The sequence below is a fragment of the Rhagoletis zephyria genome, unplaced genomic scaffold, assembly GCF_001687245.7.
Source record: "Rhagoletis zephyria isolate East Lansing unplaced genomic scaffold, Rhagoletis_zephyria_1.1 Rzeph_scaffold_07750, whole genome shotgun sequence".
In the NCBI taxonomy this organism is placed as follows: Eukaryota; Metazoa; Arthropoda; class Insecta; order Diptera; family Tephritidae; genus Rhagoletis; species Rhagoletis zephyria.
The window spans coordinates 1-15,564 of record NW_016164832.1 but is presented as its reverse complement, the minus strand read 5'-3'; the positions used below and the strand labels follow the sequence as shown (position 1 = coordinate 15,564).

Sequence of the window (15,564 nt, the reverse complement as noted above, 5' to 3'; positions counted from 1 at the left end):
GATATCTTTAAAACAGGAGCAGCTAGGATTTCAATTCAAAGGGATTCTTAACCTAAAAATATCAACAAATACAACCCTGCTTTCAGTTTTTGTCGACATTTTTATGCAACCTATCTTTGCTTCCTGCCCACCAAGTACAGAAGCTTTACCAAAAGTTAGTTCACCAAAATTTTCACCTGCTTTCTCTGAACTCGCACTCGCGACCAGTTGTTTAGCGCGCCAAAAGTACTTTCTGTTGTTATTTTCCTTTTATTTGGGGCTTTCTCTTTGGATCGCCAAAAAAGGAAAGGAAAGAGTTATTTTTTATATAAATCTATAAAAGTAGTTATCTTGACTCCGCTACGTTTGTGACACTGTCTTTCACTACTGCAGGCAGTTTTCTTCACTGCGAACACACTTTAGGGTAACAAATCGCCGCTTTTCCAATATAAAATTACTGAAAACGCAGAGTTAAAATTTTATGCGCCCACTTCACTTCACGTATCATACAAGTGGTATGATAGATTCTATTGTGAATTCCTTGGTAAGATAAAATACCGGAAACTAGTTTGAATAAATCAGTTGTTAACCTTGGGATATTTCTATACGAATTTCTGTAGAGCACCTACCGGGTGTGTGGTTTGTACTTGATCTGAATGCTTAAATTAAATAACACACCGATTTGTTTCTGATAAAAATATTATGTCCTGGTTATGTAAAATAAAACTAAAAAGTTCAAAATAAAACAACGTAAAAAAAAATTTTTTTGAAAACAAGCTTTTATTTAACATGTACAATCAAAGGAATAAAACAAACTTTTTTTTTGCAAGAAAATTTTGTCAAAACTGCATTAAACTGAATAAAATAAAATGAGTTAAGGTCTCGTTAAAGTTACTAAAAGCCATTTAGTGAAAGGAGTTACTCAAACTCTAATGAAAACTACTAACAATTTGTACTAACTTACTTGGTTTTTAAAAAGCGTGTCGGCGAATTCAGCGTACATGCATAATTGGTTACGTATGAATATGTACGTATGCAGATATTAAATCCGGTTTGCTATTTTAAAATCGAAGTAAATTAGTACAAATTGTTAGTAATTTTCATTAAAGTTTGAGTAACTCCTTTCGCAAAATGGCTTTTAGTAACTTTAACAAGACCTTAACTTATTTTATTTTATTCATTTTAGTGCAGTATTGACAAAGTTTTCTTGCTAAAAAATCTTTTGTTACAATACTTTATTTTATTCCGTTTATTGTACATGTTAAATAAAAGCTAGTTTTTAAAAAATATTTTTTTACATAATTTAATTTTTATTTTTTTCCTTTTTTATTTTTTGCTTTTGTGTGTCTACATACTTGTAATAGGAATAGCAAGTGTAGTAAATTTTAATCATTATGATATTACAATATAACGCTGTACTAAAGCATTAAGCTCCTGAATTCGGTGTGTATGTTATGCTTAAATATGCTAGTAAACTTCATACGTGACTATTACGTATACATAGATACGTACATATATGTACATACCAGGTATGTTGCGAATGTGGAATTTTAGACATCCGTGGCTGCGGATCTCTAAAAGCTAACATCTGCGGATGCGGATTCGAATGCGAGTCTCAAGTATTTTTGCGAAATAATTTAGGTAAGTAAATTAGGTGATTTTAAATAGCAAAAGAAGGGGGACGTAGGGGATAGTTTTGGCACAAACGTTTTTAGCCAAGGATCCAATGTATATTCCTATAAAAAAAGTATTGTCCGACAAGGCCCCGCAAGTAAACAAAATTAATGTTTTTTTAAATGTTTGCTAAAAAGAAATTTCCCAAAGAGCTTCATTGGAAATGATGGCAACGAATATAACATCAAAAGCAAATCACGAAAAAGTGTATTAAAATTATAGTGCAAACTCTCTTCTTTCACGTCTAGTATTTTCTTTTAAGATTGGTCCACAAAACCATAATATGTGACCTGGTCTACGAAAAAGGAGCTTACGTGCGAAAACTAGTTTTCTGTGAAAAAGCTGTTAAAAGTAAGAAACTCGTTTCGTTTACTCGTTTTTACTCTTCTTTCTCTACATTTTTAGTACACTTCTAAGCAAGTTAGGATTTTCTGCTTTTCACCACGTGAAAAAGCATCTCATCTTCCATCCGAATCAACCAAAAAGTGAAAATTGATTTTTTGACACCTAAGCCCCCTTTCCGTAGACCAGGTCACATATATAAAGAAACAAATGATCAAGTTTAAGTGGGACCTTGTATAACTGCTCATTGATAGCTCGGTTATATAGCTTACGAAATAATAGGTTTAAAGACATTTTTACAAAGTTGATAAATCTGACTCTTGACCAGTTTTGTTACACAAATACTCCTAGGTGCGGCAAAACATATTGGCTAAATTTATCATTTTATTTGTCAGATACACATTCGCAAAAGCTCCGCATTGATTATTGCGAATGCGAATGTTAAAATTAATGCGGAAGCTCCGCAGTTGCGAATGCGAACACATATTAGTACATATACATATAATTTTGTTGAAGACTGCTTTTTGTACATATAGTTGTGTGATCTTGCATATATGGTCCCGTTAGCGGTTAAATATACCATGTACTGCTCAGCACTGCGGTATAATTCAGCTACTTTCGTGTTGTTGTTACGCAATACATACTTGGAATTGCATGGCGTGATTCAAAACTGTTACTGCGTTATTTCGTTGCACCAAATATTCTTGTGTCCATAACAAATGTTAATATTTTTGCAGGATTTAATTTTACCCCCACACTTCTTTTGTCTGTAGTGAATGTTTTTTAAATTTTAAATTTTTTTTTTGCGTGGTTCCAGCTTTATATTTTGGCACCCAATCTTCGTTTGTACATAATTAATGGAAATTAATTAACTAAAATTTTTGTATAGCTTAAATTTTATATTTAAAAGAAAAGTTCTTTACACCGCTTTCACTTCACTTCAATATTATTTATTATGTCGATTATAATTGAGAGAGTAGGCCTCTATGAAAATACGCTGGCAGGATCTCCAGGTACAATTAACAACGAACTGATTACTTAGTTAGTTCATTTATTACTGATATTCGTATTTAATACATAAGTATAACGGCAGATTCATAGACGTTTTTATAGGAAGGCCTGGCCGTATTCACGATGCGTGTCACCATCTTCCACGAGAAATCCCGCCGTCTTCATGTCAGCGAGAATATCCATTAACAAATTCTTTTTTTTTTTTTGGGTCACGAAACTTACCTTTCCTTTTTCTGTATTCCTCTCTGATAAATAAACAATTTTCAGGTAAAAGTGTTACCGTTTTTGAAATATTTACATTTTTTTGAATTAAAAAAAAGCATGCCTTTTCATGTATTTTCTTTACCTGCATCCACAAACCAGTAGTGCAATTCACTAATTAACGATACGATTTGTCGAGGTCTAATATAACGATTTTTGTGGTTTGCAGTAACGATTATTTGGTAACTCTTTTTGAACGACACTAAACAGCTGACATTTTCTTTTTATTTCAATAAAAGAAAGGTGGCATCTCAGCTTAACGAAACGTCAAAAAATGCGAAAAGCACAAAGAAGAATAACGAAAAACAAATAAATTCCTTGCTTGCAAAGTGGTATACACATAGTTTTCTGAATATTTTAATATACTTTTACAAAAAGTAAGTAAAATAAAACGTTTATTTATTTTGTATTATTAGACATAACCATTTTCGCATATTATAGAATGGCTTCGTCAGTACCCAGTGTTCAAAAGAGAAGCAGACAATGACGGGAAACAATCCCATTAATGAAGAGCCACCCACTGAGCTTGAGAGGCGTGTGATTGCCCTTGTCGGTAGTGACTATGTGCAGGGCCATGAAACTGTTGCTGAAAGTGTGCCAGTGGAAGAGGTAAACAGCAAATATATCGTTATGAATAGCACAGCATTTAACAACTCTTCCCATCATTAGGAACTCCAACTTCGTATTGAAGAGGGTGATGAAAGTGTCATCATCGAGATGCCATCTATTTCCCAGGAAGGGAGCATTGAGATGTGCACATCGACTCCTATAACTCCTGCAGGAAAAACGCCTCGTAGAGGTGCAAAAAGAAGGCGTATGGACGGTGGTACCGAGGCCCAAAAAACATTTTTGGATATTGCTCAGACCCAAGCAAATGCCTTAAAAGTAATTTACGTATTTGTAACTTTACATAAGTAAAATTGTATGACCTAATTTTTTCGGTTCTTTTTCAACAGATGCTAGCAGAGTCGAGTGCAGCGAATGTACAAATAGCAGGTAGACAAGCAGATGCTTTGAAGGTAATTTTTTTTACATAAATACTAAAAAAATAGTATTACATTCGTATGCTCTTTCAACAGTTGTTAGCTGAAACAAGTACGGCGAGTTAGCGAAATCGGTGGCCGAAGCTATGAACACAATGGGGGAAGGTTTAAAGGCATGTGCGGATGCCTTTAATAATTTAACAAACGCTATCTACCTCATGTAAATATTGTGTAAATATGTAGTTTTTGAAGTAATTTTTTGTTTTAATATTTATGTTATTTTTAAGCGTTTTAATTGTAAGTTGAAGTTCTTTTTTGTTTTTATATTTATGTTAGAGTTAAGTTTTCATTTGATATAGCATGAAGTTCCTTTTTTTGAATTTATGTTAGAGTTAAGTTTTAAGACATAGCATGAAGTTAACTTTTTACATTTAGAATATTTAACTGTTCAAGATATTTGAAGAAGAATTTTTACAAATTTGAATTGATCTTTATTTTCAAATGAATTCAATGCTTACAAATTTAGTTGATAGAGAGTTATACGGTCTTACTGCATGTAAGATATACCACATATATTTGTTATATACAATAAGTAATGAAATTTCATTTTATGAATTCATGTTTTAATTTTGTGATGCGCCTGTAACTTGAGCGTGCTTTTACGTGGTGTTTTAATCCACGCCATATCATATTATAGAAACCGATCTGTGATTACATACTGAGATCTGTCTCTTGATGGACCCTATATCTAATGAATATTTACATATATAATTCTAGACTTTAAAAAAATGTACTCAAATTAAAGACAAAATAAGACTGAAGTTATTGATACAAGAGTTTTTATTTACATAAAAATGTTTAATAAAATGCCAAAATAATTTTATTGTATTCCTCCTGAATTTTTATTTATCAACGTTTTATTCATGTAAAATAATTTGCAATTAGCCGGTCTTGGACGCGTTTTGCTGTTGAAGACGGCGCGTCTTGATTTACATTACTCCTATGTGTCCTTGGCTCTAGGAACTCAGTCTCGTATGTTTGGTCACCCAATCGCAAGTTATGCAACACTGTGCATGCGTTTACTACTTTTCCACTAAATCCAGGATCATACAAAAGAGTCCTTTGCTGAGATAAGCCAAGTTCCTTTGAGAACGCCAAAAAGTCTTTCGACTGGGTTTCGAGCTTTGCATAATGCCTCATTGTAGCGGAATTTAGGACTCCCTTCTGGTTGGTTAGGTAGAGGAGTCATCAACCACGGCTCCAAGGGATATCCTGAGTCACCTGCAAATATATATTCGAAATTTTCAATTAAATTGATTTTAATAAATAAGTTTCAGTGGATTTAAAAAGTTACCAATCAAAAACATGTTATGGTTTCCATTTTCAAAACTTCGCTGCATAACTCTCCGGACTGCAGAGGAGCTCCAAATAAATGAATCGTGTCGCGCTCCTGGGTATTTAGCATTGACAGCCAAAATCTTTAGATTTGGATCACATATCTATGTTTGGTTAAAATAAAATTAATTCTCAGTAGTTTAACGCGTGAGCAAATTTTACTCTTACCATTTGCACATTGATAGAATGGTACCCATGGTGGTTGACATACGCTTCTTCATGATGTTTTGGGCTCATGATTGACACATGAGTGCAATCGATAGCCCCAATAGTACCTCCTACAAATGGTGCGGATGCTGAGGCGAAAATTTCTTTTGCAGCTTGCCGCTCTATTTGGGTCATTGGAAACCTAACCTTTGCCAAAAACATGGTGCGGTTTATTGCATCCGTTACGCGATGTATACAGCGACTTACGGACGACTGGCTCATGGATATCCTCCATTGCTCTCCGACGGGACGTTGATAACACCCAGTTGCGAAGAATCGCAAGGAAGTTAGAACATTTAAAATTTACAAAAGCATTTAAAATTGAAAAATACTTGCAAATTACATTATTTACCTGTTTCTCTGTCCTTATCGCAGTTATTCTTCGACCCCTTAATTGGCTATCAAGCTGGGAAACAATATCTTCAACCAAGTCTGGGGTTAATCGGTAAAGGTTACGAAACTCAGTTGCAGCCAAGTCGAAAGGGTTGTCCACTTCTCGAAGCAAACGTCTATCCACTGATGAAGAGCTNTGGTTGTCCACTCCTCCAAGCAAACGTCTATCCACCGGTGAAGGGCTTATTATCTCCTCATCTTGGGATAAAACGTATGCCAAATACTCAAATGCCATTTTTAACAAAAAGTTTTTCTTTTATATATTACTTAAGTAAATTCGCGATCTTTGTTATTTTATTTTAACTCAAATGAAATATCAAATTTTCTTTTGTCGATGCCGCTAACAATTTCAAAATATTCGTCGTTTACTTAACGAGTAATCTAGTAGTTAACGACAACAGCTGTTCAAGCGATAGCGAATATCGTTAAAATATGTTTAGCGAATTGTCAAATCGTTAAAATCGTCGTTAGGTTTTCTTAACGATTCGGTAATCGTTAAAATAGAATGGCGAATCCCACTACAGGTTATTCCTAGTAAATTTTTTATGTAAAATACTTCCAGATAGTTGCCTCTCCATACTCAAATGCAATGTAGTTAAAATATATTAAGAAACCATCATAAAATTAGGACTATTTTGGGATTTTTAACTTTTTGATATTTTCTTCCCCAACTTTGACTATCTCTGGTGAAAAAAAATTTACTAAAAATGTTACATCACATAAAAAATTGCCCATTTAATAAAGATTTCAGAAAGGTGACACTCTTACTGTTTCGAATAGAAAAAAAAGTTATAGCCGCTTTTGTGGGCAAAGGACTGAGACACGCCAGAATGTATTTAATAGATTTAAATTTAAGTTGCTCTTGTTACCGACTAATGACATGCTAAATAGTACAAAGGTACATTATTACCTGCTCCTGATATAATATTATGTTACTTACTGGAATTCGGACTAGAGTCTATAACAAGGGCTATATCTATCAATATTTTTTGTGAAGGATGGGTTCACGTGAAATAAAATATACATGAGTTGTTTGAAAAAAATTTATTCATTTATTGATAAAATATGCTCAAATTGGCGACCTTCTACTAATACAAGCTACCTTTTAAGAAAAGACGATTTTAGAGATCTTAAGCTCAATTGGACTATCTCAGCAGCAGCTCCATTTATTTGTTCCCGCAAATGCTCTTCGTTTTGAATTGTTTTTGAATAAATTTTGTTCTTAAGACAGCCCCAGGAGAAAACATCGAATGGATTCAGGGCGGGCGATCGAGCGGGCCACGTGATTGGCCCGTATCGTCCAATCCATCGGCGAGGATAAGTTTCGTCTAAATGAGCTCTTACTTCACGTCCGTAGTGAGCAGGGCACCCGTCATTTTGCAGCCATAGTCTTCGCCGCAGGTTTGAGGGTACATCTTATAAAAGAGTTGGAAGCTGTCCCTGAAGGAACTATAAATAACTGTGAGAGTTGAGCGTTGGCGGCAGTTCCACAGGTCCCAATATCTGACAATTAAAAATACCGCACCATAAATTTATTTTGTACCGGTACTGCGAACGAGGATTGTCTATCTGCCAACTGTGAATGTTATGTAAACTAAAATAACCATCACGTTTACATGTTGATTCATCGCTTCAAATTATTTTATTAAAACAGTTGGGGTCTGATTCATGCATTCGCAACATTTCACTGCAAAAGCTAACCCTCGACAGGTAATCTCTTTCTTGTAGAGCCTGAACACGTTGAATGTGGTAGGGATGGTATTTTAAAGCTTTGTGAACTGTAGTTTTCGGTATTCCAGTCCGTCTTTCCATCATTCTCCCTGAAGTGAAGAAAATTACTTACCTTCAGATATTTCTCTATGGGTGCGGGGGAATACTTCACGACCCGGATGCCGACGATTTGGGAATCGCTCTGCATAGAGTCTCTGAGCAGATCTGGCATTACAGCAAGCTTCACCGTAAAAAAGGTGAATATCCGCATATTCATGCGATGTAAACTGCGTTTTCTCTGTCATAGTATTAATAACACAATGTTCGAAGGGTCCAATTTCACTAAATCCACTTTCATTATTTCCGGTAAGTAACAAAAAATAATGTCAGGAGCCAATTATAATGTACCTTCGTACTATTTAGTATGTCATTGGTCGGTAACAAGACCAACTTAAATTTAAATCTATTAAATACGTTCTAGCGTGTCTCAGCGCTTTACCCACAAAAGCGGCTATAGCTTTTTTTCTATTCGAAATAGTAAGAGTGGCACCTTTATGAAATCTTTATTTAATGAGAAATTTTTTTGTGTAATGTAAAGTTATAGCTCAGTACATTTTTTTCACCAGAGATAGTCAAAGTATAGTCCTAATTTTATAATGGTTCCTTAATATATTTTAACTACGTTGCATTTGAATATGGAGAAGCAACTATCTGAAAGTATTTTACATTAAAAATTTACTAAGTATAGCCTTGTTTATAGATGCAGTTAAAGAAAATACATGAAAAGGCACGATTTTTTTTAATTAAAAAAAATTTAAATATATCAAAAACGGTGACACTTTTATCTAAAAAATTTGTGCTTATCAGGGAGCTCACCACCCCAACTGCCTTCTCCTCAAGTTTGGCAGGTTACTTCTGGGACACCCTGTATATCTGTAGCAACACATCCCTTCGTATACTCCTTCAAAAGACTTTTATCTAAGGATAAAGTCGGATATATAAAAACAATCAACTGCAACTTAATCAACTAGTTTACCAGTTTGAATCCTTATGTGGACTTTCTGACTAACGGTTACACAATAGATGCAACGTTCGTACTGTGCGGTCACTTAAACTTTCGCTTGAAAAATTTCCAAAGTTTAACTCTTTTACAAAGTGCTAAGCAGTTCTAATTTGTGTTATTCACACCGAAAAAAGTTTACTGAAGCCAAATTCCAATAAATTGACTTGATTTAGTCATAAAGTGCGTTGATTGAAAAGTTTTATTTTGTCGGCCTTCGTGCATATTTGCCTGTTTTGGTGCATTATTGTTGCTTTTGCGTGGGAGTGTAAGGAATATCGCATTTGTTTTTCCATTTTTCTTTCTTTCGCGCTTTACACACACCTTTGTTTATCATCGACAGTCGCTTTCTTGGTGACAGCTGATTTTGCAAACTCAGTGGCTTTAAAACTGTTAAGTTCAGCACGGTTTCTAACCATTGAACTTCACTAAATAAGACCACTAGCTATTAAACTGCCAATTACTGTTAGCTTGAAACGTTTTCGTACAATACATTCCTAATCTCGCTATTTTTATTCTTTTTTAATAAAATTCGCTAAAAATGTCCTGTCTGTTCGAAAAATGTAATGTAAAAGCCAGTTCAGACCGTTTTGTGGCGTGCTGGCTTTGCGATGAACTGTCTCATTTAAAGTGTGCTGGTATTAATGGGAGAGTTCTGGATATGATTATTGGAGACAATGGACTTCGCTGGTCATGTCCAAAGTGTAAAAAAACTGTTGTGGATCTCTGTAAACTATTTAGAACCGCTAGAAATGGATTTTCGAAGATAAGCAAAGAGCTAAAACTTCTCAACGAGAAGTTCAAGAAGTTTGAGGATGAATTCAAAGAATTTAAATTATTAGATACTTCCTCCTCTCCTTCTCCTGGAAAAGGTCTTAAAAGACGTAGGAAAGGCGTGGAAAATATTGTGTTGAATCCCATCACTGTGGACCTNGGAATCCTAGCTATCAAATTCATAGTGACAGGCTCGAATCAGTGCAGAAACAGTTCCTGTTATTTGCCCTCAAAAATTTATGTTGGGACTCGTCTAAAAATCTCCCACCCTACAAGGATCGCCTGAAGCTTATAGATTTGCCGACGCTTCAGAGTCGTAGAGAGATGCTTGGTGTTCTTTTTTTAATTAAATTAATGAACGGGATGGTCAGTAGTCCCTTTTTACTGAGTGAGATAAATTTTTGTATTCCTACAAGACCCACGAGACATTTTAAACCTATTGTGTTGAGTATTTGTAAATCAAACTTTGAAATGCATGATGCTTTTCGGTGTTTATGCCAAGATTTTAACAAGCATTATGATTGCTTCGACACATCTGAATCGATTTTTGTAATAAAGAAAACTTTGCTCAACAAGTTAACTAAATACTCTAATATCTGTAATCGTGAACTAAAAAATTTCACAATATCTATGACTGCTTAGTACAAGTGTAACGGCTTCGTATATTTCCGCGACCGCGTAGGACAATACGAGCAGGGATCGGAAACTCGGCCTTTCCGACCTCGCCCAACAGTTCGTCTATAGCGCGGAGCGGAAACTAGGACTTTCCGCCTGCCTCACTTACAAAGTAATGACTATGGGAACATGGATCGGAAGCTCGGCCTTTCCGACCATGATCAACGGCCTGTAAACAGCGCGGAGCGGAAACTAGGTCTTTCCGCCCGCCGCACACAAAAGTAGACTAGAGACAAGGCCTCGCCAGCTACCCAAATTGCTATTGTATATCATTATTATCTTTTCAAGTTAATACTTATAATTATTTCACTCTGTAATGTATCATACATACTTAAATATCTAAATCTTTTTATCTCAATTGTCTGTAAGAAAACATTTTTCTGTAGACTAAATAAATAAATAAATAAATAAAATGATACAAAAAAGAAGGTAGTTCCATTTAATGACATTCGTGGTTGTTGCTAACCATTTGACTTTTAATAAAATTATGACATTTCATCAAATTCATGCTACCTGATCACTAGAAGTAATATTTTTTTTTAAGCAGAAGATTTCAAATATGTTGCATATAATGGGCCTGACAATTAATACATACTTTTAACAAGTACGAAAGTCTAAGTTCGGGCGGAGCCGAACATTAAATACCCTTCGCAAGTATTAAATATATGTTTTTCACCTTTCCGAAAGCTACCGCTACATGGTAAGCAGGGGTGTATCAATTTTGAGTAAATTAGCGTCCTAAAATTTCGAAATATTGCAGTTCCAAGCATTTCTGAAATTTATCGTTAAGCAGTGCGCCCTTCCACTCCGCAGGACCCGGGTTCAAACCCTGGTCAAAGCAACATCGCAAAAAATATAGAAAAAAGGTTTTTTCTTAACAGCGGTCGCCCGTCGGCAGGCAATGGCAAACCTCTGATTGTATTTCTGCAATGAAAAACAGCTTCTCATTAAAATACAATCGCCGTTCGGAGTCGGCGTAAAACTGTAGGTCCCCCCGCTTTGTGTGACAATATCAAAGCGCACGCCACAAGTCGGAGGAGAAGCTCGGCCAAACACTAACATGTGTGTAAGCGCCAATCTATTATTATTATTATTATTATCTGTACCCTGCCACGCTTTGCTGTAGCATATTTCTGTTATATGGACGATAAATTATTAACGAAACAAAGTATACGTTTCATATGTGTTTGGTTATGTAATAAGTACTCGTGTGCACACAATATTTGTTATTTTTCCATTCTCTGCATAGATATCAAGGATATCTGGTNTTTCTTGTTTTTCCATTCTCTGCATAGATATCAAGGATATCTGGTTTGCCGACAAAGGAACACGCAACATCTGAGAATCAATCCGCATCTAAATCTAAACCATGCTTTTCCAAAGTTCGACCTGGAGCATTATTGATTGTGATTCCGAATGCCAATCGAATTGGGAATTCAAATATTTTAAATTGAGTCATCATTATTAAATGGAATCATGGGAATTCTTCACCTTTGAAAGGCCACGTTAAAATCTTTGCTTACATTACGTTCTTCATCAATTTCTTAACTGCGAATCGCATTCCGTTGCAGAGTTTTCGCTGATTAATATTTTGCAAAATGATAATTGGCACACCTATTTTCAATTTCGGTATGAGGGGTCTACCTGGAAGATCAATCGAGTTCAAAAATTTCATTGGATGGTCTTTTTCCACAACGGTGTTTATCGACATATATGCTATTTCCTCACGTTGAATGCTGGATTGTATAACATTAGTGGTATTCACCAAAGTGAGCAAGTGGTCTGGCAGTCTGGTAAAAGAGCTGATCAGCTCAAGCAACGACTGTTGTCAATACCACTATTATTTAGTTGATAGACCTCCTTATTATTCGCAGCAAGTATAGCCCGTTCACTGAGCCAATCGTGATTCCTAAAATTAATTTTCTTAATAAAGAAACATTCTTTCGATCAGTTCTCCTTTTGATGTTTCTAATTTACAAAAATTATCAGGCCATGAAATTCCTCTTAATCTCTCATTGACTGGCAGCTTTGCGTTCCCAATGTCCAGTTATTGTCGCGCGAATACTTCAGCTGCAGTTTATGTATGTTCGTCTTGTCGCAGTGTTGACTATTTCAGGCAAGCATTTATCTCTCGTGTTAATCGAGAAACTACAGACAATGTTTTCGTAAAATCTACTGCGAGCAATATCCCGAATGGTTGAACGTTTCCACGCAAATCCCGCAACAATGGATCAAAAGCCTCAAACGATTTTTGTGTCCCAATTGCACTCATCCCAAACAACGAGTTTAAATTTTTGTAATACTTTTCCCATACCGGATGCTCTGGAAATATTGCACGTGGGAGTTTCGATGATTTATATGTTCAATGGCAGCTAAAGAGCTGAATAATGTCGCAGCAATTCCAGACGAAGCGATAGCTAAGGTAATGTAATTTTTTGATCGAACCGTCGCCAGAATCCATCTGATAAGGAATATTTTCCTAGTTCCTCCTGGCGCATCCAAGAAAATGGTCCCCCAACTCCGTCATTTATCATTTGCATATTCTCCTTCTACTTTGGATTTGTAACCGCCAAAGCCATTTTGGCCGAGCTCGACAAAGAACGCCAGTCATTTCTCTCTGTGCCAACTTGGTCTCTCCATTGCAATGGGGGCTCCCTATTCGTCTGCTACCACCAGCGGCTTGCGAGTTGAATTCTTTTACACCTGGAACTTCGGTTCCTATTAGAACGAAATGTCTAAGCCAGCGGAGCCGCTCTACTTGTATTCGCTGCACCATGTACATTTAGTTGTAAAGCTCATACAACTCATCGTTCCATCGTCTACGGTAATTCCCGTCGCCCATGCGTAGAAGCCTGTATATCTTCGTAAGATCTTTCTCTCGAATACTCCAAGAGCCGCCTCGAACAAATAATTTAAATGGTTGATATATTGACACTGCATCATAGGCAAGCACGTAGCATCAATTTGCTAGGCACCGCGCTGAAATATGTTGCAGGGACTCCTGATTTCTATGACTTTTATGANTTTTTTGTACGTCGAGAACGGACTTTACTCCCGAATTGCCTACTCAGTCCAAAGCAGCACTTGTTGGCAAGATTAATTCTGCGTGGGTCTGCGGTGATAGTGCTGGTTCCCTAGTAAATGAAATTCTCCACTTTCCCGAAATTATAACTGCCAACAGTGACGTGGGTTCCAAGGCGCGAACGCGGTGACTGGAGATACTTCGCCTTGTCCTCGTTTACCACCAGGCGCATTCGCTTTGCTTCCTTATCCAGCTCGGAAAAGGCAGAAGAGACTTCGCTATTTTTGTTACCGTTGATGTCGATGTCATCGGCACACGCCAGAAACTACACGCCCTTGTAAAAAAATGTTCCTACATGGTTCTGCAGCTCTTATTATCTTAACATTTGCATCATGCGATCGTAAATGCTCTTCTGCTTTCGCTTTAATTTGGGAATCCTTGATTGGGAATAGGAGTTCACAATAGTAATGATAATCATAATCATAATAATATTATCTCATGTTATTCAAAATTTCTTTACTCGCAATATACGTAGTAGGCCTTGGCGATCCCAAACGAAATTGCTTACGATTAAAAGTTGACTGATTTATAATGCTAGGGAATGGTGTCAACAATTTTATGTTTTCATTAAGTATTTTTTAAACAGCTTTCATGCGATAGCTTTTGTTTTCGGTACTCTTTTATCATTTTGTTATTTGTTTCAGTAGTTTTTAGCCGACTTCAAAAAAAAGGAGAAGGTTATCAATTCGTCGGATTTTTTTTTATGCATGTTACCGCATAACTTTGGACCACGTCAACCGATTTCCAGGTGATCCCATACTAATTTGGTTTAGATCCGATCATTCGATCATGAAAAAATTAACGGTACTATTACACTTTTATATGAGAATTGGAGTCGGTGTGTTGTTTGCTTAACACTTTCGCTATTTTGATGCCATATGGCGTCACGCTTTTTTGAATACTCACAGATTTAATTGAGCTTATCTGAAATTATATTTTTATATGCAACGCTGTAATGGGAAGTTTTATAATCTATATTTTAATACGGTATTGTTATCTTTATCCTTAGTAGATGAAAAATTTCAATTTTAAAACTTTACTAAAATATCGATTTTCTTCTGCTTAGAAAGGTCTACATTAAAATACTATATTTTACCAAATATTATATATATATAGATTGGCGCGTACACATATGTTAGTGTTTGGCCGAGCTTCTCCTCCGATTTGTGGCGTGCGCCTTGATGTTGTCACACAAAGCGGAGGGACCTACAGTTTTACGCCGACTCCGAACGGCGATTGTATTTTTATGAGAAGCTGTTTTTCATGGCAGAAATACACTCGGAGGTTTGCCATTGCCTGCCGAGGGACGACCGCTGTTAAGAAAAAACTTTTTTTTTATATTTTTGCGATGTTGCTTTCACCAGGGTTTGAACCCAGGCGCTGCGGAGTGGAAGCGCGCACTTCTTACCACTACACCACAGCCGCCGACAACCAAATAACCCAATAAATTAAAAACAAATAAATATGCTTTAGTCTCCAAAATAGTGTCAAATATTGCTAGAACTTGTAATTTAATTTAAAAAAGTACTAATAAACGCGTGGTATATTTTTAAATGGCATCAATAATATTTGAAGGAGCTGAAATCCGCACCAGCAAATAACAATATATTTGTACTGGGAAATTGCAACTGGTAAATTTTTTAAATAAATTATTAAATCTATGCATGTTCCAACTTTTTTTATTAAATTTTAGTGGTGTTATTTATTTTGATTTGAACAAAATAAAATACCATATTAAAAATTCTTTGCATATTTTTTACACCAGTTTGTACAAATGATGCCATATGGCATCATTCCAAAAAACACTTTAGAATCGCATTTTGGAAAAAAACAAATTGAATGTTATTATATTATGTATTAAGGATCATTTAATAAAAAAATTGGATTTTTAAAGCCCGAATCTAAAAAGATGTACCGAAGGGGTTAAAAATTACTTGTTTATGAATTTTTTACATTAAGTAATTTGTGTACCAGCTCTTCGTTGATAATATGATCACTTCGTCTGATAAGATGTTGTA

General features: G+C 35.6%; 1 long non-coding RNA gene and 1 pseudogene across 1 annotated transcript; one reads left to right on the top strand and one right to left on the bottom strand.

The window, feature by feature from the left end:
* The first annotated feature begins 3,754 nt into the window (after positions 1-3,754).
* LOC108374480 (uncharacterized) lies at positions 3,755-4,265 on the top strand. Its single transcript, XR_001849050.1, has 3 exons — positions 3,755-3,859; positions 4,139-4,152; positions 4,224-4,265. It is a non-coding gene; the product is annotated as an uncharacterized LOC108374480 (long non-coding RNA).
* An 868-nt stretch (positions 4,266-5,133) lies between these two features.
* Positions 5,134-6,073, bottom strand: LOC108374479 (putative nuclease HARBI1; annotated as a pseudogene).
* Between the last annotated feature and the right edge of the window lie 9,491 nt (positions 6,074-15,564).